Genomic DNA, 24,815 nt, shown 5'->3' with positions numbered 1-24,815 from the left:
CGATATGAGTCGTATTTTCTGTAGTTCTCTTCTCATCAGTTTAATCCCTGTTACGTCCCATATCAGGGATTGCCTTTTGTGAGAAAGAAAATTTGGGCTGGGTACCTTCGACTGCCTTCACAGTGACAGACCAAACTCTGATACACCAAACTGAATTGATTTTAGGAACTGGGAGATGGAAAAAGCAGCTTGGTCGGTCCTCTTACTCCCAAGTTGGGGCACTGCACGTGCACGGAGCAATGTGCTGTGACACCCTATATAAGTGGTGTCTTAACTAGTACTATTCCTATCAGTTTAATCCCTGTTACGTCCCTTATCCGGGGACGTGTGTCGAATTGATTAACCATTGTTGAATTAACGAACCATTACGACATCCTGAAATAATTTTGTTCTGAGCTCTGTACTTGCTTTGTATTGGAATTGATAGGGATTTTTTTACATTGTCTGCATTATTTCTAATAAACTATTAAGAGACTTTATTATGATTTTTTTATCTTATGTATTAAAAACCCATACAACTTAAAAAAAAGAAAAAAAAAGAAAATTTATGTTTTTTGCTATGAAAAATTATCCAGCCGATCGCTTTTGGTCTGATCATAATGAAGCAACGGCCTTATCATCTGGGGTGTGGCAACATTGCCAACACACTAATAGAGGTGATGATCACTTAATTGTGATACACAAGCCCCTTCACCACAACAAGGTAACGATCACGAAGGGGAATTGACACTTGGATGTGCCCTTTTTTTTTTTTTTGCATCCACAGTGCAGCACCAGAGGACAGAAAAATTTGGCATGTACACATGTCTGAAAAATAATGGTATTGTTGCAGCCGCTATTGTAGCAGTAGGAAAAATTGATGTTTTCCAGGCAGAAAGGTGACTAAAAAATTGCGGCTTGAACCCTAGTTCATGGCGGAGAATTCACGAAAGTCATCCGGTATACAGACATTAAATACAGCAGCGTGGGGACCATTTTGAGGCCAAGGCATGTCATCAGGCCTATTGTTAGTCAAACGTATCCCCTACTGTCAGTCCCTTCGGGATCCATGCCTCATTCATCTTAACCACCTCAGCCCCCCTAGCTGAAACACCCTTAATGACCAGACCACTTTTTACACTTCTGCACTACACTACTTTCACCGTTTATTGCTCGGTCGTGCAACTTACCACCCAAATGAATTTTACCTCCTTTTCTTCTCACTAATAGAGCTTTCATTTGGTGGTATTTCATTGCTGCTGACATTTTAACTTTTTTTGTTATTAATCGAAGTTTTTGCAAAAAAATTTTAGTTGCAAATTTAGTGTCACACATGTGGTATCGCCGTACTCAGGAGAAGTTGGAGAATGTGTTTTGGGGTGTCATTTTACATACACCCATGCTGGGTGAGAGAAATATCTCGGCAAAAGACAACTTTTCTCATTTTTGTATACAAAGTTGGCATCTGACCAAGATATTTATCTCACCCAGCATGGGTATATGTAAAATGACACCCCAAAACACATTCCCCAACTTCTCCTGAGTACGTCGATACCACATGTGTGACACTTTTTTGCAGCCTAGCTGGGCAAAGGGGCCCACATTCCAAAGAGCACCTTTCTGATTTCACAGGCCATTTTTTTTACAGATTTTGATTTCAAACTACTTTGCACGCATTTGGGCCCCTAAAATGCCAGGGCAGTATAACTACCCCACAAGTGACCCCATTTTGGAAAGAAGACAACCCAAGGTATTTCGTGATGGGCATAGTGAGTTCATGGAAGTTTTTATTTTTTGTCACAAGTTAGTGGAATATGAGACTTTGTAAGAAAAAAAAAGAAAAAATCAGCATTTTCCGCTAACTTGTGACAAAAAATACAAATTCTAGGAACTCGCCATGGCCCTCACGGAATACCTTGGGGTGTCTTCTTTCCAAAATGGGGTCACTTGTGGGGTAGTTATACTGCCCTGGCATTTTAGGGGCCCAGATGCGTGAGAAGTAGTTTCAAATCAAAATCTGTAAAAAATGGCCTGTGAAATCCGAAAGGTGCTCTTTGGAATGTGGGCCCATTTGCCCACCTAGGCTGCCACAAAGTGTCACACATGTGGTATCGCCGTACTCAGGAGAAGTTGGGGAATGTGTTTAGGGGTATCATTTTACATACACCCATGCTGGGTGAGAGAAATATCTCGGCAAAAGACAACTTTTCTCATTTTTGTATACAAAGTTGGCATTTGACCAAGATATTTATCTCACCCAGCATGGGTATATGTAAAATGACACCCCAAAAAACATTCCCCAACTTCTCCTGAGTACGGCGATACCACATGTGTGACACTTTTTTGCAGCCTAGATGCGCAAAGGTGCCCAAATTCCTTTTAGGAGGGCATTTTTTGACATTTGGATCCCAGACTTCTTCTCACACTTTAGGGCCCCTAAAAAGCCAGGGCAGTATAAATACCCCACATGTGACCCCATTTTGGAAAGAAGACACCCCAAGGTATTCAATGAGGGGCATTCCGAGCTCATAGAAAAAAAAATTGGGGGGCACAAGTTAGCGGAAATAGATTTTTTTTGCTTTTTTCTCACAAAGTCTCCCTTTCCGCTAACTTGAGACAAAAATTTCAATCTTTCATGGACTCAATATGCCCCTCAGCGAATACATCGGGGTGTCCTCTTTCCAAAATGGTCTTATTTGTGGGGTGTTTGTACTGCCCTGGCATTTAAGGGTCTCCGCAATCATTACATGTATGGCCAGCATTAGGAGTTTCTGCTATTCTCCTTATATTGAGCATACGGGTAATGATATATTATTATTTTTTTCCGTTCAGCCTCTGGGCTGAAAGAAAAAATGAACGGCACAGATTTCTTCATTCGCATGGATCAATGTGGATGAAAAAATCTCTGCCAAAAAAAAAAAAAAGGAGGGGAAAGGCGTCTGCCAGGACATAGGAGCTCTGCCCAACATCTATACCCACTTAGCTCTTAAGCCCTGGCAAACCCGATTTCTCCATTCACATCAATCAATAAATCATTGCCGGGATTTTTATTTTATTTTTTATATATACTAAGTGCTTGCCAAAGCATATGAACACCGCCGCCTCCTCAGCTTATATGCCCCGCCAAACGTATCATTTACCGCAGAGGAGAAATCTCGTCTTGCAGCGCCGCATACACCGACTTTTGTGTAATCTGACAGCAGCGCAATGCTTCTGTCAGAATGCACATCAGTGCTGCAGCTAGTCGATCGGTTGGTCCACCTGGAAGGTAAAAAAAACAAAACAAAAAAGAAAAAACCAGGCCGCAACGCAATAAATTTATTAACTTTATAATAACTTTTGAACAGAACATATAAACTTTAACCTTCTGAACATAACGTTAACTTTTTTGCTTACTGGTGATTTTTTTTTATTTTTTTACCTTTATAGGACAAACCTCTCCTTCCCCATGGGACAATATGCAAAGCGCAAATCGCCCAAAGATGTGGCGAAGTACATTATGCACTTTGTCCCAGGTGAAAGGAGAGGTTTGCTGCAGCTCTGTGTGAATGGGCCCTAATAGCCCTGTGTGCCTGTCCACTGAGATGCAATCCCTATGCTAAGTGTACCTGTGTGTACACTTCCGGAAACACTCTCCAAAGCATAGGGCAGGGTGGTCAGGACAGAAATAGCGGGTGTCACGCCTTTTTCCACTCCTGCTACAGACACTTCTTTTTCGGGGTGACAGTTGGGTTGAGGTACCGGCAACGACACTGGGGAAATGTCGCTCGTGAAGACGGCTAACTACACTGGTGGATGGGGCCACGGACCCTTCTGCATACAGGAGGTTCTCGATAATCTCTTCCTGAAATTTGAGGAAGGATCCTGTTCTCCCAGCCTTACTGTAGAGAACAAAACTATTATATGCAGCCAATTGAATTAAATATACAGACACCTTCTTATACCAGCGTCTGGTGCGTCGGGAAACTAAATACGGAGACAACATCTGGTCATTGAAGTCCACCCCTCCCACGAGCAAATTATAGTCGGGGCTTTTCAATGACACTGGTTGCTCGCTCAATTTGGATTGTCGTGTCTGCATGAATGGAGGAGAGCATGTAAACGTCACGCTTGTCTCTCCATTTCACCGCGAGCAGTTCTTCGTTACACAAGGCAGCCCTCTGCCCCCTTGCAAGACGGGTGGTAACGAGCCGTTGGGGGAAGCCCGCGCGACTAGTTCGCGCGGTGCCACAGCAGCCAATCTGTTCTAGGAACAAATGCCTGAAGAGGGCCACACTTGTGTAGAAATTGTCCACATAAAGATGGTACCCCTTGCCAAATAAGGTTGACACCAAGTCCCAGACTGTCTTCCCACTGCTCCCCAGGTAGTCAGGGCAACCGACCGGCTCCAGGGTCTGATCTTTACCCTCATAGATCCAAAATTTGTGGGTATAGCCTGTGGCCCTTTCACAGAGCTTATACAATTTGACCCCATACCGGGCACGCTTGCTTGGGATGTATTGTTTGAAGCCAAGGCGCCCGGTAAAATGTATAAGGGATTCGTCTACGCAGATGTTTTGCTCAGGAGAATACAAATCTGCAAATTTCTGGTTGAAGTGGTCTATGAGGGGCCGAATTTTGTGTTGCCGGTCAAAAGCTGGGTGGCCTCTGGGACGAGAGGTGCTATTGTCACCAAAGTGCAGGAAACGCAGGATGGCTTCAAATCGTGTCCTGGACATGGCAGCAGAGAACATGGGCATGTGATGAATTGGATTCGTGGACCAATATGACCGCAATTCATGCTTTTTGGTTAGACCCATGTTGAGAAGAAGGCCCAGAAAAAAAATGTATTCGGAAACTTGGACTGGTTTCCACCAGAAAGGCTAGGCATAAAAGCTTCCCGGGTTGGCGGATATAAATTGAGTGGCATACCGGTTTGTTTCTGCCACAACTAAGTCCAAGAGCTCCGCAGTCAAGAACAGCTCAAAAAATCCCAGGGCCGAACCGATCTGAGCTGTCTCAACCCGAACTCCAGACTGGGCGGTGAAAGGGGGAACTAATGGTGCGGCTGAAATTGGGGACTGCCAATCAGGATTTGCCAGCACCTCAGGGACTCTATGGGACTGTCTGTGCGGTGGCTGCGACGGGGTAACTATTGCACGTGCCACCGTACCAGCTTCAACTGCCCTTCTGGTGCTCGCCAATTCACCATGTTGTACGGCAGTGCTGGTACTAGGTCCAGGGAGGGCTGCGCTGCTGGTGTATGCCTTACCACGTAATCCGACAGCGCCAGCCCCACTCTGCTGCTCTTGAAGCGGATCCTGCGCAACCTGTGGTCTATCAACACAGGGCCGGGTACACCTGGTGGTATCAGGGACCTCAACCTCCTCGTCCGAACTTTGTGTCAGACTGCCACTGCTTTCTACAGGTTCATATTCTGACCCGCTAGAGTCATCAGATGAGGGTTCCCATTCCTCATCCGACTGGGTCAGAAGCCTGTAGGCCTCTTCAGAAGAATACCCCATGTTTGACATTTGGACTACTAAATTTAGGGGTATTCCCTGAGACTACCCAAGAAAAAAAGCAAGCCTGTCTTACAAATGGGAGGCTAGCGAAGTACCGGAGGCCGCTGCGATTGATAAAAAATAAACTGATTTTTTTATCGCCGCAGCGCTCGGAAAGTGATAAAAAATTTTTTTAAATGTTGTCAATGCGGCGGGGCGGGCGTGGGTGAACGCACGTGTGGGCGACCGATCAGGCCTGATCGGGCAAACACTGCATTTTGGGTGGCGGGCGAGCTAAGGTGACACTAATACTATTATAGATCTGACTGTGATCAGTTCTGATCACTTACAGATACTATAAAAGTACAAATGCTGATTAGCGATACGCTAATCAGTGACTGCGGTGCGGTGGGCTGGGCGCTAAACAATCGCTAAACTACCTAACCAAGGGGCCTAAACTATCCTAAAACCTATCAGTCAATATCAGTGGAAAAAAAAGTGACAGTTTACACTGATCACATTTTTCCTTTCACTAGGTGATTTACAGGGGCGATCAAGGGGTTAATTGGGGTGATGGGGGGTGATCTGGGGCTAAGGTGTAGTGTTTGGTGCTACTCACTGTGATGCCTGCTCCTCTGCTGAGACCAACCGACGAAAAGGACCAGCAGAGGAGCAGAGAAGCCATATAACACATCATATTTACAAATATAATGTGTTAACTGGCTTCTGATTCGTTTTTTTTAAAATCATCAGCTTGCCAGCCATGATCATTGGCTGGTAAGCTGATGACGTGACCCCCCTCAAACTTTTGCCGGCCCGCGATGTGCATGCGCGGGCCGGCTAAGTGCGCCATCTCGCGAGATGACGCATATATGTGTGACTGGGACTGCCGCCTCCGGAACGCGATCCTGCGTTAGGCGGTCCGGAGGCGGTTAAATAAGGTGAGGTAATCAACACTTTTTTTTACCAAAGCGACTTCTCTTGTCAGTGACAATGCCTCCTGCTGCACTGACGGTCCTTTCTGACAGGACACTTGAAGCGGGGGAGGCCAAAAGTTCTATTGCAACTGGGATAGCTCAGGCCACAGGTCAAGCCTGCACACCCAGTAGTCAAGGGGTTCATCGCTCCTCAGAGTGTCGATATCTGCAATTAAGGCGAGGTAGTCTGCTACTTGTCGGTCGAGTCGTTCTCTAAGGCTGGATCCTGAAGGGCTGTGCAATGTGTAGGACTGAAAAAGCTCTGCATGTCCTCCATCAACAACACATCTGTAAAGCGTCCTGTCCTTGCTGCCGTGGTAGGATGAGGATTACCTTCACCTCTTCCCCAGTTAGATTCCCGTTGTGCTGTGACATCCCCCTTATAAGCTGTGTAAAGCATATTTTTTAGTTTGGTTTTGAACTGCTGCATCCTTTCCGACTTTCGGTAATTTGGTAACATTTCCGTCACTTTCTGCTTATACCGGGGGTCTAGTAGCGTAGCCACCCAGTACAGGTCGTTCTCCTTCATCCTTTTTATACGAGGGTCCCTCAACAGACATGACAGCATGAAAGACCCCATTTGCACAAGGTTGGATGCCGAGCTACTCATGTCCCGTTCCTCATCCTCACTGATCTCATTGAAGGTCTGTTCTTCCCCCCAGCCACGTAGAACACCACGGGTACCAGAAAGGTGACAACGAGCACCCTGGGATCCTTGCTGTGATTGGTCTTCCTCCTCCTCAAAGCCACATTCCTCCTCTGACTCCTCTTCCTCAGACTCCTCTTGCAGCGTTGCCGCAGGACCAGCAAGCGATGATGATAAGGCTGTTTCTGGTGGTGATTGTGACCACAACTCTTCCTCTTCACACTTATCTACAGCCTGATCCAGCACTCTTCGCAGGGGACTCTCCAGGTAGAAAACAAATGGGATGAGGTCGCTGATGGTACCTTCAGTGCGACTGACTAGGTTTGTCACCTCCTCAAAAGGACGCATGAGCCTACAGGCATTGCACATGAGCGTCCAGTAACGTGGCAAAAAAATTCCCAGCTCCGCAGAGGCTGTCCTAGCACCCCGGTCATACAAATACTCATTGACGGCTTTTTCTTGTTGGAGCAGGCGGTCAAACATTAGGAGTGTTGAATTCCAACCATTCGGGCTGTCGCAAATCAAACGCCTCACTGGCATGTTTTATCAGAAAAGTGCGCCATGGCCGTGTAGGAACGCCTTAAATTGCTACACACCTTCCTTGCCTGCTTGAGGATGTCCTGTAAGCCTGGGTACTTAGACACAAAGCGTTGTACGATGAGATTAGACACATGTGCCATGCACGGCACATGTGTCAACTTGCCCAAATTCGATGCCGCCAACAAATTGCTTCCATTGTCACACACCACTTTGCCGATCTCCAGTTGGTGCGGGGTCAGCCACTGATCCACCTGTGCGTTCAGGCCGGACAGGAGTGCTGGTCCAGTGTGGCTCTCTGCTTTCAGGCAAGTCAACCCCAAGACAGCGTGACACTGTCGTATCCGGGATGTGAAATAGCCCCTGGGGAGCTAGGGGGATTCAGACTCAGCCGAGGAGGTTATCGAAGAGGATGGAGTAGGAACAGTAGAGGAGGTGGCAGTAGGCCTGCCTGCAAGTTGTGGCGGTGTCACCAACTCCGCTGCAGAGCAACGCATTCCATGCTTGTCAGCAGGTTGACCCAATGCGCAGTGTACGTGATATACCTGCTTTGACCGTGCATTGCAGACCAGGTATTGTCACGGAAGGTGTACAGGAAACAAGACAATGCAAAATGAATATATGACTCACTGGATCCAAAACTAAGGAACAAAAGGGAGACCCCTGCATCAGACCTGGCTCTCTCCCTGTCTGCTCAGCCTATGCGAAAAACCAAATGGTGGATGATCGCATATCCATGTACCTCGACTATATACCACCTGAACACCCTACAATAGTGAGGGGACACGACCACCAGCTCCCTACACTAGACACGGAGGGAGTCAGGGTCACCTGGGATCCAGCAAACAGAAAATCACAAATAAATGTACAGCACTTAACTTGTAGAAGGCTGAAAAAAAGGATCAGCATGCACACACACTCCAGGAAGTTGTATAAGCCGCACACTAATGCATTATGGGGAGGAATTTAAAGGGATGCAATCAGTCCAGCTACATGACAGCTGAGAGAGGCTAACGAGATGAGGAACTGAAATTCAAAACAAAGAAAACTCAAGGAGGAGGTTCTGAAAGGCTTCTGTCAGAGCTTCTCAGCTGTCTGGTTGTGACAGGTATCAGTGGTCAGATGGACCCTTGCCCCAACACTGTATGCCAGAGATGCCATGACTGACAGAGTAGAGGCTTGGGATTGCCTTTTTTTGAAAAACAATTTCGGCCGCGTACCTTCCACTGTGGTGTCCCAATAGCGCCACATTTTTTGAAGGCTTCAGACTCCACCAGCTGGTATGGTAAAAGCTGGCGGGCTAAGAGTTCCGTCAAGCCAGCTGTCAGACGCCGGGCAAGGGGGTGACTCTGTGACATTGGCTTCTTATGCTCAAACATTCCCTTGACAGACACCTGACTGTGGGCAGATGAGATGGAACTGCTGAAGGTGAGAGGCGGAGTGGCGGGTGGTTGAGAGGGGGCAAGGAGGATAGCAGTGGTTGACGTGGCTGAAGATGCTGGACCAGGAGGAGGATGGTGGCTTTGAGTTTGTGTGCTGTTTTTACTCATGTGTTGATCCCATTGGCGTTTGTTATGTGAGATCATGTGCCTTCGCTAAGCATTTGTACCGATATAGGTGTTGGACTTCTCATGACTCAGTTTCTTTTAGACAGGTTGCAAATGGCATTGCTGTTATCAGAGGCAGAGACACACAAAAAATGCCACACTGCTGAGCTTTGCAATGACGGCATTCTGGTGGTGGCAACAGCATGCATTGATTGGCGTTCTGTCTGTCTGACCCCGGGTGCCGATACATGCTGTCTGACTGTGTACTAGCTCCTTGCGATGACCTCCCCCTGCTTCCAACTAGTCTCCCCCTTCTCTCTGTCTCCCCTTCTGAACTTTCCCCCTCTTCTTCTTCTCTTCGAGCAGGCACCAATGTGGCATCCACGGACACATCGTCATCATCAATCACTTCACTTGTATCTGACACCTCAGCAAAGGAAGCAGCAGTGGGTACAACATCATCATCACACTGTACGTCCATGTGTGTAATCCTGACTGAGACATATCCCTGTTATCTACATCCTCTGGCAATAATGGTTGCGCATCACTAATTTCATCCAACTCTTCTGACGAATCAAGTGAAGCGGCTGTGGTGGTAGTGGCAGCGGGCGGGAGAGTGGTAACTTGAGAGCAGGTGACCACAGCTTAGCTGTAGGAGGATGGTGCGTCAAGGTTCTTACCGGAAGCTGTTGAAGATTGGGCATCCTGTGTAAGCCAGTCAACTATTTTCTCTGAATTATTTGGGTTCAGGGTACGTGGCCTCTGAACACTGGGCATTATTCCAGGGCCAATGGAAATCGCAGCACCACGACCACGACGGCCCCTGCGGGGTGGCCTGCCTCTGCCTGTCATTTTTTTTTAGATAAGTGGTACTATGCGTGCAAGGTACTGTGTCACCCTAATATAAGTGGTGGGCAGTGGGCACAGTACAGTCTGTGTGGGCCTGACACACACTGGCTTGCAACTGCGATTATATCAGAGAAAAAAATAAATTTACTTTTTTTATCTGCAAGGTATTGTGACACCCTGTATGAATAGTGTGCACACAGTACAGTCTGTGGCCAGATACTCACTGGCTTGCAACTGCGATTATATCACAGAGAAAAAATAAATTGACTTTTTTTTATCTGCGAGGTATTGTGACACCCTGTAACGGTATAAATGGTGGCCTGGCCAGTGGCCACAGTACAGTCTGTGGGCCTGAAACACACTGGCTTGCAACTGCGATTATATCACAGAGAAAAAATAAATTGACTTTTTTTTATCTGCAAGGTATTGTGACACCCTGTATGAATGGTGTGCATACAGTACAGTCTGTGGGCATGCAGCCTCTCACACACGGGCAGGCAACTGCAATATATATATATATATATATATATATATAAAAATCTGAAAAAGCAGACTGATGTACCAGCCCTAAAAAGAGCTTTTTGGGGTGCTGTCAGGACGCTGTCCTTTCAGCAGATGAGTCTGTGGACACAGAACACTGCCCTAGCTATCGATTTCCCTATTAAATCAGCAGCAGCTACACTGTTCCTCCTCTCACTAAGAATGCAGCTTCCGAATGAATCTAAAATGGATGCTGTCCAGGAGGGGGCGAGTGTCTGGGAGGGAGGGTCTGCTGCTAATTGGCTGGAATGTGTCTGCTGACTGTGAGGTACAGGGTCAAAGTTTGCTCAATGATGATATATAGGGGGCGGACCCAACATCGCATATGTTTGCCCGCCGCGGTGAACGCGAACAAGCCATGTTCGCCGTGAACTGTTCGCCGGTGAATAGTTCGGGACATCACTACTGCCAATAACCTTAATACAGTTCCTATGTTTGTGTGTTAAAGACAAAAGCAGAGTTATTTACAGTGACTTTATGTTTGGATGTCATATAACTGTTATATATTGTGTTCACAGAAGCAGAAAAGACAATATGCCTTTAATATTCAGTATATGGATGTGACGTAAGCTCAATGACACAGCAAAAACAACAGAAAACAGAGTTAAACTGTTGTTGCTGGGCAGGAGTCTTGACTACAAGACTCCTGATCACAGCCAGCCTCACACACAGCAAGAGTTTTGACCAATCACAGCCAGCCTCACACACAGCCAGTGTGGGAAATTCCCCTAGCAGGAGCTGCTAGAATCATTACACCAGAGGAGAGAAGCTGAACAGACATTTACTCCACTAAGAGCTGTGTTTTATGGAAGCAGAGAGGCCAAAATAGGTATTTAGAATAGTTATATAATGTTCCTACTGTTGATATAGTGAATAGAACTGATATACTGAACTAGTTATATATGTGTTTACTTACAGTTCCACCAATTGCATACACACTAACTACTGAGCCATACAATCATACAATTCAAACAAATTGCATACAAATGCGAACTGCTCATACCAGATCATAAGCAATTGTATAAAAAAAAAAACTGCAAACCAAGTAGAGCAAGTGAACTATTAGTTAGACCTCAGATATACCTTTCAGAGAGATCATAAAGTGCTTACATAACTTAAAGTGAGAGTACAGATACTCAAGAGAGAAATATATCTTATATTTTATGTTGAATGAAAAGATTGAACAGTTGAACTACCATCTTATGCATACCGCAATTTTGTGATATTTTATTCAACATTTGTTTTGTACATGGACTATCTGCTGTGGAGGCGGCAGTGTTATATATGAAGAAAAGTGGCAAAGGGTCAAACAAGCAAAGGTACCTGAAGAGGCAAGACAAGTTTTGGATGCAGACAGTGTGAATGCACTGGGGGCAGGGCATAGAGCTATGGCACAATAAGGATAAGGTGTCAAATGCTAATATGGTGGAGCAGGACTCTGATTCAGAAGAGCCCACTCTAAAAGGTGTGAAAAATCATTAAAGGGGTATTCTCATCTTAATGATCATTGTTAAATCTGTTGATGATTTCACAGTGATCATTTTTCTAAATACATTTTATTACCTAATTCCCACCCTTTTTATTTTTTTAGAAAACAAGTCCCCTCTTACCTGATGTCTTTGGTCTCCCCTGGTTACGGCCACCTCTCCTGTCGGATCCCGCCGGGCCGCACTTGCGCAGAAGACTGAAGATTCTCTCCCATCCGGGGTGCTCAATGTCCTGAACGCGCACGCCGCCGGGCATGCCCCATGATGACTTCTTCCTGGCCAGTATAGTACAGAGCTGTGAACACCCACGCCGGCTCTGTACTATACAGGCCAGGAATAATTCACCATGGCGCATGTGTGGTGGCGTGCGCGTTCAGGACATTGCGCGGCCCGGCCAGGAGAAAATCTTCAGTCTTCTGAGCAAGCGCGGCCCGGCCGGGAGAAGAATCCAGGAAGTGAATGTCGCACTCAAGGAAGATAAGTATGAAAAGGGAAGATGAGAATACCCCTTTAACATCACTTAATGTCTAGGTTTGTGGTATAAAAGATGACATCTCCATAATGCGCCACGACCTGAAAAAGCTGGCTGAACATACTACTGCCTTGGAGGCTAGAATGGGAGATATGGAGGATGTTTTACCCTGCCGAGATGTGGCAGATCATGAAAGGAGATTATACTCTGTGGTGGCTAAACAGGATGATTTGGAGAACAGGTTACATCGAAATAATATGAGGATGATGGGGGTCCCTGGGAAGCCCCACGGAATACTTTGAGTTGTGGCTGAAAAATAAATTTGGAACTGACACATTGACCTCCCTGTTTGCAGTGCAAAGAGCGCATCGGGATCCCACCAGACCACTACCTCCAGACAGTCCACTGTGCCCTGTCCTCGTGAAAACCCTCCATTATAGAGATAAAGACATTATCTTGAGGAAAGACAGAGATATGCCTGATATTGCTATTGATGGCCACAGGGTGTCACTGTTTCCTGATGGAAGTGCAGAAAAAGAGAGCGAAGTTTGTGGATATCAAGAGACGACTAAGGAATCTAGGAATCCTGTGCGCCATGATGTATCCAGCGAAACTCAGAATGGTAGCTCTGGGATATACCCACTTCTTTGAAGATTCTAAAGAGGCCCTGCGGTGGCTACATAGCAATGAGCGTCAGCTCGGAAAAGATGAAGCTCCTAATCCTTGAACTTTCAGTGGTTTGCAAGTTCTAAGGCCATTACCTATTAGGGTGATGTTGATATATTTCAGGAGGGATCAATGGTATTCAGACCACTGACAATGTATTAGTGAATATGTTGCCCAGTATAAATATTGTTGATGGCTATGGGATGGTTGCTGCTGGGCCAAAGGGCCTTCTAACCAGAGGGAGGCTGGAATGTTAGGCTACTTTCACATTAGCGGCACGGACCTCCGGCAGGCTGTTCCTTCGGGTGAACAGACTGTCGGATTCGTCCTGCTGCTAGTGACCGTGTGCCCCTGGACTGCCGCTCTGTTCCAAGTAGCCTTATATACTACGTGATTCTCAGCGCAAAAGGGTGAGAATATATTTTGAGAGCGCTTCTCAATCCTAGTATTTTTGTTTCAACCAGAAGATCTCATATATTTTTTTTAGCCCGGGTTAGTTATTTACCAATTTTAGTAATTTTCCTTTTCTCCCATTTGTGCTGAGAGTTAGCTTCTTCTGTTGTTTAGGAATAAGATCACGTGCTGCCCTGCAGCTGCGGTCTCATAGGTTGGACTAACAGTGTCTCGGTGGAGAGTAGTGGTTCCCACAGGCTCGAGTTGGAGTGTGGTGGTGGAAGTTTGCATAACTGACTGTTGCAGTTAATTTTTGGGGTTGTTGAGGGATGTTTGCACATAATTTTCAGGTCCTTTGTGCACTAAATGTCAATTTTCTAATGCAATATGAATATATACTTATATGACTATGGTTAGTAGTAGATGGGAAGCACTGTTGGAGCATGTGGAGTGGGGTGGAGTTGAGGGGACAATGCATTTATGCTTCTCTGATATCAAATGGCGTCTGATTCAATAAGGTTCCTCAGATGGAATTAAAGGGGTTAAAGATGCTAATAAGAGGAAGGCTATCTTGGATAGTGTTCAACAATATAAAGGCTACTTTCACACTTGCGTTCGGAGCGGATCCAGGGCAGTCTTTAACGCGGGGCAAAAGGGGCAGCTGCCCCGGGCCCAGTTGTTCCTGGAGGGCCCAAGGCAGCTCCCTGTCCCGTCCCGATCCTAATCCTATCCTTCACTATGCGAGCAGAGCGGCATGGCTCGCATAGTGAAGGACTTCTTGCTTATGTGACACTGACTGCTGCGCTAGTCTCACCAACCAATGTCACCATAATAATGAGAATGTGGGGGGAGGGGGGGGGGCAGGCGGCTTGCGATGTCTGTGTAGTCAGTGTAGACAGGTCCACATTATAATCAAATAGATGTCAGCACACAGCAGCGCTGCAGGGTCACCATCAGGGCAGTAACTGAGCCCTGTCAGGGACCCTGCTGGCTGCTGCAAAGAGGCAAAATAGGGGCCACTCACAGCTGCCCCCATCGGGCAGCCCATATTAAAGTTTACTGACCCCAAGAGAAGGCAGCTCCCCTTCCTCTCTGCAGTGTGATAGTCCATGTGAGGAGGGGGCGGGGACTCCTCCAGACCTTCAGTGGCTGCAGGAAAAGACAAGAGCTGGCCTGCAGAGACTTCACCTCAGGTAACGTTAGTGTGCCTCATGTCACTGTGTGGTGCTGGATGTTCAAGTATGAAGTCCCCTCACTGGCACCTGCTTCCTTCTTACATACAGCAGCAGGGGGGTAAGTTACTGTAGGGGGCGGTCAGTCCTGAATGTGCTACCTATAACCTGTGTTCAATTCCAATTCTGTCCCCCCCCTGACCTTACGCCCCTGCAACTTTAGTGTTCCCCCGTGTCCCTTGCCCCATCACAGATCCCTGCCCACCAACCATCTCACCTTCTGACATCACCCCCTGCCCTCTGGAGTTTATATCAGCGCTGGAGCGTTATAAGAGGAGTGGCTGATATCAGTCACATGTGATGTAATGTCTCTGGAGGTTATATCAGCGCTGGAGCGTTATAAGAGGAGTGGCTGATATCAGTCACATAGGATGTAATGTCTCTGGCGGTTATATCAGCACTGGAGCGTTATAAGAGGAGCAGCTGATATCAGTCACATAGGATGTAATGTCTCTGGAGGTTATATCAGCACTGGAGCGTTATAAGAGGAGCAGCTGATATCAGTCACATGTGATGCAATGTCTCTGGAGGTTATATCAGCGCTGGAGCGTTATAAGGAGCGGCTGATATCAGTCACATGTGATGTAATGTCTCTGGAGGTTATATCAGCGCTGGAGCGTTATAAGGAGCGGCTGATATCAGTCACATATGATGTAATGTCTCTGGCGGTTATATCAGCGCTGGAGCGTTATAAGAGGAGCGGCTGATATCAGTCACATAGGATGTAATGTCTCTGGAGGTTATATCAGCACTGGAGCGTTATAAGAGGAGCAGCTGATATCAGTCACATGTGATGTAATGTCTCTGGAGGTTATATCAGCGCTGGAGCGTTATAAGGAGCGGCTGATATCAGTCACATATGATGTAATGTCTCTGGCGGTTATATCAGCGCTGGAGCGTTATAAGAGGAGCGGCTGATATCAGTCACATAGGATGTAATGTCCTCTGGAGGTTATATCAGCGCTGGAGCGTTATAAGAGGAGCGGCTGATATCAGTCACATAGGATATAATGTCTCTGGAGGTTATATCAGCGCTGGAGCGTTATAAGAGGAGCGGCTGATATCAGTCACATAGGATGTAATGTCTCTGGAGGTTATATCAGTGCTGGAGCGTTATAAGAGGAGCGGCTGATATCAGTCACATAGGATGTAATGTCTCTGGAGGTTATATCAGCGCTGGAGCGTTATAAGAGGAGCGGCTGATATCAGTCACATAGGATGTAATGTCTCTGGAGGTTATATCAGCACTGGAGCGTTATAAGAGGAGCGGCTGATATCAGTCACATAGGATGTAATGTCTCTGGAGGTTATATCAGCGCTGGAGCGTTATAAGAGGAGAGGCTGATATCAGTCACATAGGATGTAATGTCTCTGGAGGTTATATCAGCACTGGAGCATTATAAGAGGAGCGGCTGATATCAGTCATAGAAACATAGAATGTGTCGGCAGATAAGAACCATTTGGCCCCTCTAGTCTGCCCAATATATGATGTAATGTCTCTGGAAGTTATATCAGTACTGGAGCGTTATAAGAGGAGCGGCTGATATTAGTCACATAGGATGTAATGTCTCTGAAGGTATTTTTTCCCTGGCTGTGACGCTCTGGCTGTGATTGGACATTGCTACAGCCAGGGAGAAGGAGACGCAAATTGAGAAACCCTGGCGTCTGCTCCCTGTTCTGATGCTAGTAATTTGCATAACAGGTGCGATAATTTTTTTTTATTTTTTTTTAACAAATCTTTATTTAAGATTTTCAGCATTTGTAAAGACAATGATCAAGTCCTTAATAACCGAAAAAAAAAGATAACAAACAAAGGAGTACATCCACATTGTGATACTTGGCGTTCATGATGCATAATTTCAGTTCGCCAAAAAAAATACATATGCGTAATTATTCGCCTTTACATATATTCGCACATTGACACAAATATTTGCCATGTATAACCCGCGATGGCTAGATGGTTGTAGTCATATGAGTAATATAATAATCAAAAAAAAAGATACTGAAACTGACAGTACCCGCATCTAAAAGATGTGGGGGACATTTGGAGCAGAATATACTACCTTATGCAATATATACGTAATAGTTGAGTATTCAATAAGAAAACAACCCCTGTGTTAATTGACATTACTAGTAGTTTGCGATAGTGAAGACAACACGTCATTCTGGCAGTTTGTCTGCCACTTCAGCCATGGAGACCACGTCAGTAAGTATTTGTCATGCGACAAGGACTCCCAGCTGGACATCTCTTCCATCAAGCGGATCTCTTGTACCTTATCAATCCAATCCACCAGTCCTGGTATTTTTGTGTTAAGCCAGAACATTGGAATCAGCAATTTTGCTGCAGCTACCAGAGATGACAGCAGGTTGTGTTTGGCCAATACCGGTTTTTTACCAGGTAGGTTCAATATGACCATTGTGGGGGTGATAGGTGGCGAGGAGGGGATAATTTCCAGAACGTGCTTGGAAATCATGTCCCAGTACTGGGAAATCATGGGGCAGGACCACCAGATATGTAATAAAGTACCAGTAGATGCTCCACATCTCCAACATTGATCTGAGTGAGTGGGGTCCATGGCATGAAGCTTGACTGGCGTGTTGTACCATCTAGTTACCAGCTTATAGGCGTTCTCCTGTATCCTAATACACCTTGAATATCCATGAGAATGACATAGGATCTCTTTTACAGTGTTGTCATCAAAGGTGATATTCAACTCCTTTTCCCATTGGGATATGAACCAGGGTTTATTGGAGCCCACATCATCTAACAGTTTATTGTACAATCTAGAGACTGACCCTTTTGTGCCTGTCCGCTGTGATATAAACATGTCATACCAAGTGGGATCAATTTTACTAGGGGTATTCGCTAAGTATTGATTGCATACTTTCAAGAACTGGGAATAGCTTATAGTTGACCAAGCAATGCGAGGGAACCGGATTTTCAAGTCTTGGATATTAGGGACACGCCTTTGTTTCAAGACATCTCCTATAGCCTCAGATCCCAAAGCTGTCCAAAGTCCCAAATCATCCTGAAAGCCCTGCATTGTCAAATATGGGACATAACAAATAGGAGTGAAAGGGGAAATGCAGGTGGAAGCACGCAGTGATGGTGATATTTTAGACCATGTGTTTATAACTCCTCTTAAAGGGTCAAGCCCTTTTTTATCTATGCTTCTTGCCGCCGCCGGTTTGGGATCCCATAAAGTCGCCATACCCCCTGGTCCCAATAGATGTCTGGCTATCTTACACCCCAGCTTGGAATTTGTGGGATTACTAATTTCGGAATGCAATCTGAGTTGAATTGCCTTGTAATAAGTTGCCACATCAGGAAGCCCAAAGCCCCCCCAGAAATGGGTTTAGAAAGGACTTTGTACGCTAGCCTGGGTTTACCTCCATTCCATATATATGAAGTGAAAAGGCTACGTACCTTAGCCAGGAAGGATAGGGGTAGGGGTATAGGCAGGGTCTGCATAGTATATAATAATTTCGGTAGAATGTATGTTTTTAATAAATTTTTTCTGCCCATCCACGATAAGAAGGGGATCTTTATGTCAGCTAATTGTTGTTTAATGTTTGAGAGCAGTGGCAAGTAGTTCTGTTGAAAAAGTTGGCCAGGGTCTTTTGTTACGTTGATTCCTAAATATTTGATATGTGAATTTTGCCATGCAAATGGGAAATCCCTCTCGAATTTTGCTACGGAGGTAGGGGAAATATTAAAGCCCATTGCCGTGCACTTGGATAGGTTAATTTTAAAATTGGACAAGGAACCGTAAATTTCTAATTTCCTTAGTAGGGCCGGCAGCGCCTCTTCTGGGTTTGTTAAAAAAATAAGCATGTCGTCCGCAAATGCGGCAACAGTATGCACATCTCTGTCCACTTTAAGCCCTATAATTTCGGGGTCTTGCCTCATAGACTGTACAAATGTTTCCAAGCATAAGATAAACAATGTGGGCGAAAGTGGGCAACCCTGACGTGTCCCATTTAGGATCTCAAAGGGGGGTGATAGAACTCCATTTACCTGCACTCTTGCGGAGGGGTTAGAATACAGAGACAGCACCGCCCCCACGAACTGAGGGGGAAGCCCAAATTTCAGCAGTGTGGCTTTCATATACTCCCAGTCAACTCTGTCAAATGCTTTTTCAGCATCAGTGCTGAGTAATACTAACTTCTTTCCCTTTCTCAAGGCAAATTGCTGGGCCTGCAAGGTTCTGAAGGTGCTGTCTCTGCACTCCCTGCCCCCCACAAAGCCAGATTGCTCAGAAGATATTATTCCTGGTAAAGAAGGGGATAGCCTACTAGCTAGAAGTTTAGCCCACAATTTCACGTCTGCGTTGAGCAGAGATATGGGTCTGAAACTAGAGGGGGTCTCAATGTCTTTACCCGGCTTCGGTAACACAACTATGTGTGCCTCCAGAGCCTGTCTAGTTAAAGGTGTACCATTCAGCAGGGCATTGAAGAAATTCACTAGATATGGGCCCAGGACAGAAAAAAACTTTTTGTAGTAAGCCACAGTGAGTCCGTCAGGTCCCGGGCTCTTGCCAGATGGCGTCGTGTTTAGGACCTTTTTTACTTCAGCTAAAGTGACAGGGGCCACCAGAGATGTTCTAGAGTTATCACTAATAACCGGCAGATTCAATTTTCCCTAGGAAGCTATCTATTCTCCCCTTACGAGCTGCCTGTACATCTGTCTGTTCCTCACTCCTAAGATTATATAATTCCTGATAGTAATCTCTAAAAATCTTAGATATCTTTTGAGTATCCGTTTCCAGGGCCCCCTCCCGCGACCTCATGCGTTTAATGAAAACCTGATCCTCCCGTTTTTTTATAAGCACAGACATTATCTTGCCACCTCTGTTTCCGTGCACGTAGTGTTTATGTTTAACCTTCAAGTAGGCTTTGGACGCCCTGATATTTAGCAACTCCTGTAACTCTCGTCTCACGACCTTCAATTCCTCTAGATCTTTAAGCGCCTGAGAGCGTTTATGCGATGATTCCAATAAAGCGATACGGGATATAAGTTCTGTCAATTTTCTCGCTCTGTTCTTATTAATGTATGATCCCAAAGCAATAAACTCCCCCCTAATTACTGCCTTATGCGCCTCCCAGATTATCGCATTAGACATATTGGGAGTTGCATTAGTAGTAAAATATGCCTGCAGTTTTTGTGATATAGAATCAACCCGAGTTTGCGAATCTAAGAGAGTGTGGTTCAACCTCCAGGTCCATTCCCTACCACACATTTCCGGGAAGCAGATAACGGAGGAGACCGGCGCATGGTCAGAGACCGTGATATTGTGGAGAGTGGAGGACTTAATGTTTTGCAGAAGATTGTCTTGTACGAAGAGGTAATCTAACCTCTGATACGTTCTGTGTGGGTTGGAGTAGAACGTATAATCACGTCTGTCACCATGCGCCGACCTCCAAACGTCACTAAGGTGTAATTTTCTGAGGTGAACCTGAACTGATTTAAGAGCGCGGAAGGACACCGCCGATTTCTGGGCCGAGGAGTCAAGCAGAGGATTCAGGGTGAGGTTAAGGTCCCCCCCGACTAGCAGTATACCCGTTGCAAAGGCATCAATTTTTCCCAGTACATCTTTTAGCCAACTAACTGGTTTCACATTGGGCGCGTATAGATTACAAATCGTGACCGCGAGATGGCCTATGTCCCCCTTTAATAATAGATATCTCCCCTCAGGATCCTTTACCTCAGAATGCAACGTAAAAGGAGTGCCTCTTTTGAAACCTATGCTGACTCCCCTAGCCGCAGAACTGCTTGAGGTGGCATGGAACCATACATTAAAGTGAGAGTTGCCAAGTTTAGGAACGTGGGTGTGAGAGAAGTGAGTCTCCTGGAGGAGTACTATGTCCGAGCCAATTTTCTTGAGGACTTGGAAAATTCTGCTACGCTTCATAGGGTTATTGCAACCATGGACATTAAAAGTGGTTAAACCTATATTTAGTGGAGCCATCTTAGCTAGGTGTCATCTTGCGATTTAAAGTCGGATAACCAACCAAGTATCAAGGATGTACATAACAACATGGAAACATAACCATAACTTAAAAGTGATTCCAAAATAATCTGGAATTTTGTGCTGGGGGGGGGTGAAGTAAGTGCACATGTGACCAACATGTGTATCCCGACCAGCCCAGAACCCCATAAACCCTTAGCCTCAGCATTTTTAAACCATAAACTGAGAAAAATACCATCCTGGCAAAAAATCTCCTGGTGAGCAAATAGAGATATTAAAGAAAGGTACATATTAATATTAATTTGCATTATATCAGAAATATGCAGCAACTTTACAAGCAGCAGCATCTGTCCCTGGCAAAGAAGGAAAAGAAATAGAAAGAAACCATGTTAACTGCCAGAGAGGTAGAGAAAAAAAAAAGGTGGCATTAGCTGCAAACCCTCAATCAGGGGCTCCGTGAGACCACGCTCTCCTATTCTTCCCGGATCTTTGGGGCTTAGATTTCATCCATCTCGACGCTGAGGGGATTGGTGGTAAGTCCTCCATATGCGGGACGGGTAGCCAGGAGGGAATCTCGACTGGCGGTTGTTTCAGCGCTTCCCAAACCGGTTGAAGATCATCAGGTGTTCTAACGGTTATTCGGCGATTCTCTGCTGTGATCTGTATCCCAAACGGAAAAAGCCATCGATACTGAAACTTGGCAGACCGCAACAGGTCTGTAAGTGGCTTCAGTAATCTCCGTTTTTGCAGTGTGGAGGCCGCTAAATCTTGATATATCTGGACACTGACTCCTTGAAGCTTTATATCTCCCTTTTTCCTTGCTGCCTGCAAGAGTAATTCAGTGTCTCTATAACTCAGTATTCCACAGATTATATCCCTCGGATTCTCACGAGACGCCGGCTTTGGTTTCAGGGCTCTATGTACTCTCTCCACCTTAACATGTACTGCCTGCTCAGGGCCAATTAACATAGTGAATAAGGAGTCCATAACTTGAAACAGGTCCTCTTTATCTTCAGGTAAGCCTCTAAGCCTTATATTCCTTCTCCTGTTTCTGTTCTCCTGGTCTTCCATTTGGAGCAGGAGTGCATTCATTGCCCTAGTGTGGGAGAGGAGAGACTCCTTCACCGCTGAGTTAAAGTTCAGCATGGCATCTTGCGTTTGTTCCAGTGTCTCTACTCGGTCCCCTATATGGTGGACATCTGCTTTTATGGAGACCAGATCTGCAGCTAACGGAGCCAGCGCTCTCTGCAAAGCTCCTTCCAGAAACTCCCTGGTGATATCGGACCTCTCCCCACCCGATGCCGAGTTGTTATCATTCAAACACTCACTTTCTCGCATTGCTTTGGGTGCCTGAGAGGAAGCGGGATCGTCCGCGGCCGCTCCATGCTGTTTCGGCGCCATTTTGGAGTTCCTCGCCGGCTGCTGTGAGCTCGGTTTATTAAGGTATTTCTCCATGTCCTGGCTTGGGCTGGGGTCTTCTTTGTGCCCTGATGAGTTCTGCATGCAGTCCTTTGACTGAATCTTCATTCCGTTAGTAGGATGGTGCTATTATAGAGGCTAAGTTGGGTCCTGGTGGCGAGAGCTCTGCTAACAAGCAGCCGCCATCTAGCTCTGTCAGGCCACGCCCCCTTACAGGTGCGATAATTAAACAGGGGCACAGCGGGCGAACGGAGCCGCGCCCAGGAATAATAGTAAGCTCTATTAGATCCCTATTTGATGCCTACCTAACGTGCCACTTATTTTATAATGTCTGGACCCATAAAAGGTCCTCTTTAAATGGGTTAAAGGGTTGTCTCACTTCAGTAAATGGCATTTATCATGCAGTTAATAAAAGGCACTCACTAATGTATTGTGATACTCCATATTGCCTCCTTTCCATCACATTATACACAGCACTTATCCGTGGTTATTACCATCATGTAATACAGCAGCGGTGGCCGTGCTTACACACTATAGGGAAAGGCTGGAAGTGCTCATAGGCGAACACCTATAGTGTGCAAGTACGGCCACCTCTGCTGGATTACACGGTGGTAATAACCACGAATACTTGCTGTGTATAATGTGATGGAAAAGACATACAGACACTGAATGCAAACTGAGTAGTTATTTTTATATTTTTTTCAGCCCCATTGAAGTGAATTGAACGGTACAGACATGGGGAAAAAATAAATAAGTTAGTGTTCAGGAGCCCTAAGGTGGGCCCCCAGAATCAGTTACACTGGTGGGCCCTAAGTACCCCAGTCCCACACTGCACAGAGGCACTGCAACGCTAGGGTGACCTGAGCCCCGGTGTCCTTCCTGCAGAGCGGTGCCCACTTCTAGCCCAGAGCACTGATCCTGAGCCGCTGGAGTCTTCAGAACTGGAAGTATTGACAGTCATTCACTGTAAGCTATGTGTTAAGGCTGGCCGCAGGCTAGCCTGGATTTGTCGGAGGGGCCAGTACCTGTCTTAAGCGGTCCGGCTCTCCCAGGCAGCATGTCGGCATTCGGACGTCTGCTACTTCCGGGTGTGATGTCATCAGCAAGCGTCCTGCACGAGTGGGTCTCAGAGAAGCCGGGTGTACCTTTCCCTTCAGTCTGCAAGCTGTTCAGATCGTTTTTCCAGGATAACTGGTTTGTTTGGGGAGTGTGGCAACGTGGGGAGGGTAGGAGGGTGTGAAGAGAGGGGGAAGTGTGCCGGAGGATCGCTTCTCCTCACTACGATCAGGCACATGCAATTCAAGTTTTGGCACCAGGGGGCAGCATTGTCACATCGTTGGAGCTCATTGCCTTTTCAGCATAACCTGCATTTAAGTTCATACAGGGGCTGCGAGTCATCTGGGCTCAGCAGGTTAAAACTCTGGTAGCTGGGTCCTGGTGCCATTACTGGGTTGATTACTTACAAGGTTGCTGGTGGTGCACATGTTTGACACTCTTCACATACACTACATACATACCTTAGACACATAGTTCGCACATCAGGCAGTTTGACGAAAAAAAAAAAAAAAAGGGGGAACAAGTGGATTGTTAAATAAAGTAAAAAAAAAAAAAAAAAAAAAAAAAAAGAGTGGGAACCTTTTTCCACCAAACTTCATGCATACAATACTAGCATAGGTACATTCGCTAGTACAGCCACACTCTCGCACGACAGTCAGAGACACCTCACATCATCTCGTAGAATAGTGTCATACGGTCTGTTTTCCACAAATCCTATACTTGCATACATCACCTACCACGTCTGTAGGTTTGTTAGCCCGCAGTGTTCGTTTTTAATGAATCTGCCACGTCACAGATTCAGACAAACTCGGGCTCGTCTCATACATTAGTGGAAACGACTATCATACTCCCTGTCAGCCTCGTCGGCTTCTCGTCAAAACGTTTCACGCTGCTGGGGGGGGGGTTAGATTCTGTCACCTTGTCTGTCGGCTTACGGGCAGCAGGTCGTAGGGTTAACAGGTTGTTTTTTTCTTTTTTTTTTTCTCTTTCCTTTCTCCTCTCTCTTCTCTTTTTCTTTCTTTGTTGTTTTTGTTGTGGTGTTGTTTCAGTCGTCATGTCTCAGCCTTCAGATATTGAGGAGTTTGTGTCCTTGCCTCCGTCTCCACTAGGGTCCGAACACGGCAGCACTCCATCCCTCAGGGCTTGGACAGTGCCTAAATTGACGGCCGAATTGCTCAGGAGAGGGATTCCGTTTGCGGCTACAGCCAGAAAGGCGGAACTATTTAGACTTCTGTTTCCCGCTACACCACAGGCCAGGCCTGCTGCTACCAGCGACAATACCACCATCAGCAATTCATTGGTACAGATTCACTCTGTGTTGAACACACTCACTAGTTTCATCCAGGATCTACAAGCCCGGATGGAGGTAATGGAACAGCATCACGACCACCCCCCCCAGCAGTTGGGCCAGCTGGTGGCGCGGCACCTCTGGCTGTGGTCACAGGTACCGTGCCTACTCTATTAACGACAGCTAACCTGTCACAGGGCGGGGGAGTACCTTCAGGGGCGCCGGTATATTTCGTCAGGCCCAGTATTAAAAAGGACATCTTAGAGGGCAAGGAT

At 46.2% G+C, this 24,815-nt stretch overlaps 1 long non-coding RNA gene across 1 annotated transcript in view; it reads right to left on the bottom strand.

The window, feature by feature from the left end:
* Positions 1–23,465, bottom strand: part of LOC122933346 — a 33,118-nt gene extending 9,653 nt beyond the window's left edge. Inside the window, exon 1 of the long non-coding RNA XR_006388420.1 lies at positions 23,222–23,465. This is a non-coding gene — a long non-coding RNA (uncharacterized LOC122933346). The remainder of the gene's footprint in view (positions 1–23,221) is intronic.
* Positions 23,466–24,815: the final 1,350 nt, after the last annotated feature.

The sequence above is a fragment of the Bufo gargarizans genome, chromosome 3, assembly GCF_014858855.1.
Source record: "Bufo gargarizans isolate SCDJY-AF-19 chromosome 3, ASM1485885v1, whole genome shotgun sequence".
Taxonomy (NCBI): Eukaryota; Metazoa; Chordata; class Amphibia; order Anura; family Bufonidae; genus Bufo; species Bufo gargarizans.
The sequence above is the reverse complement of the archived record's forward strand: the minus strand, read 5'-3'. Positions and strand labels throughout refer to the sequence as shown.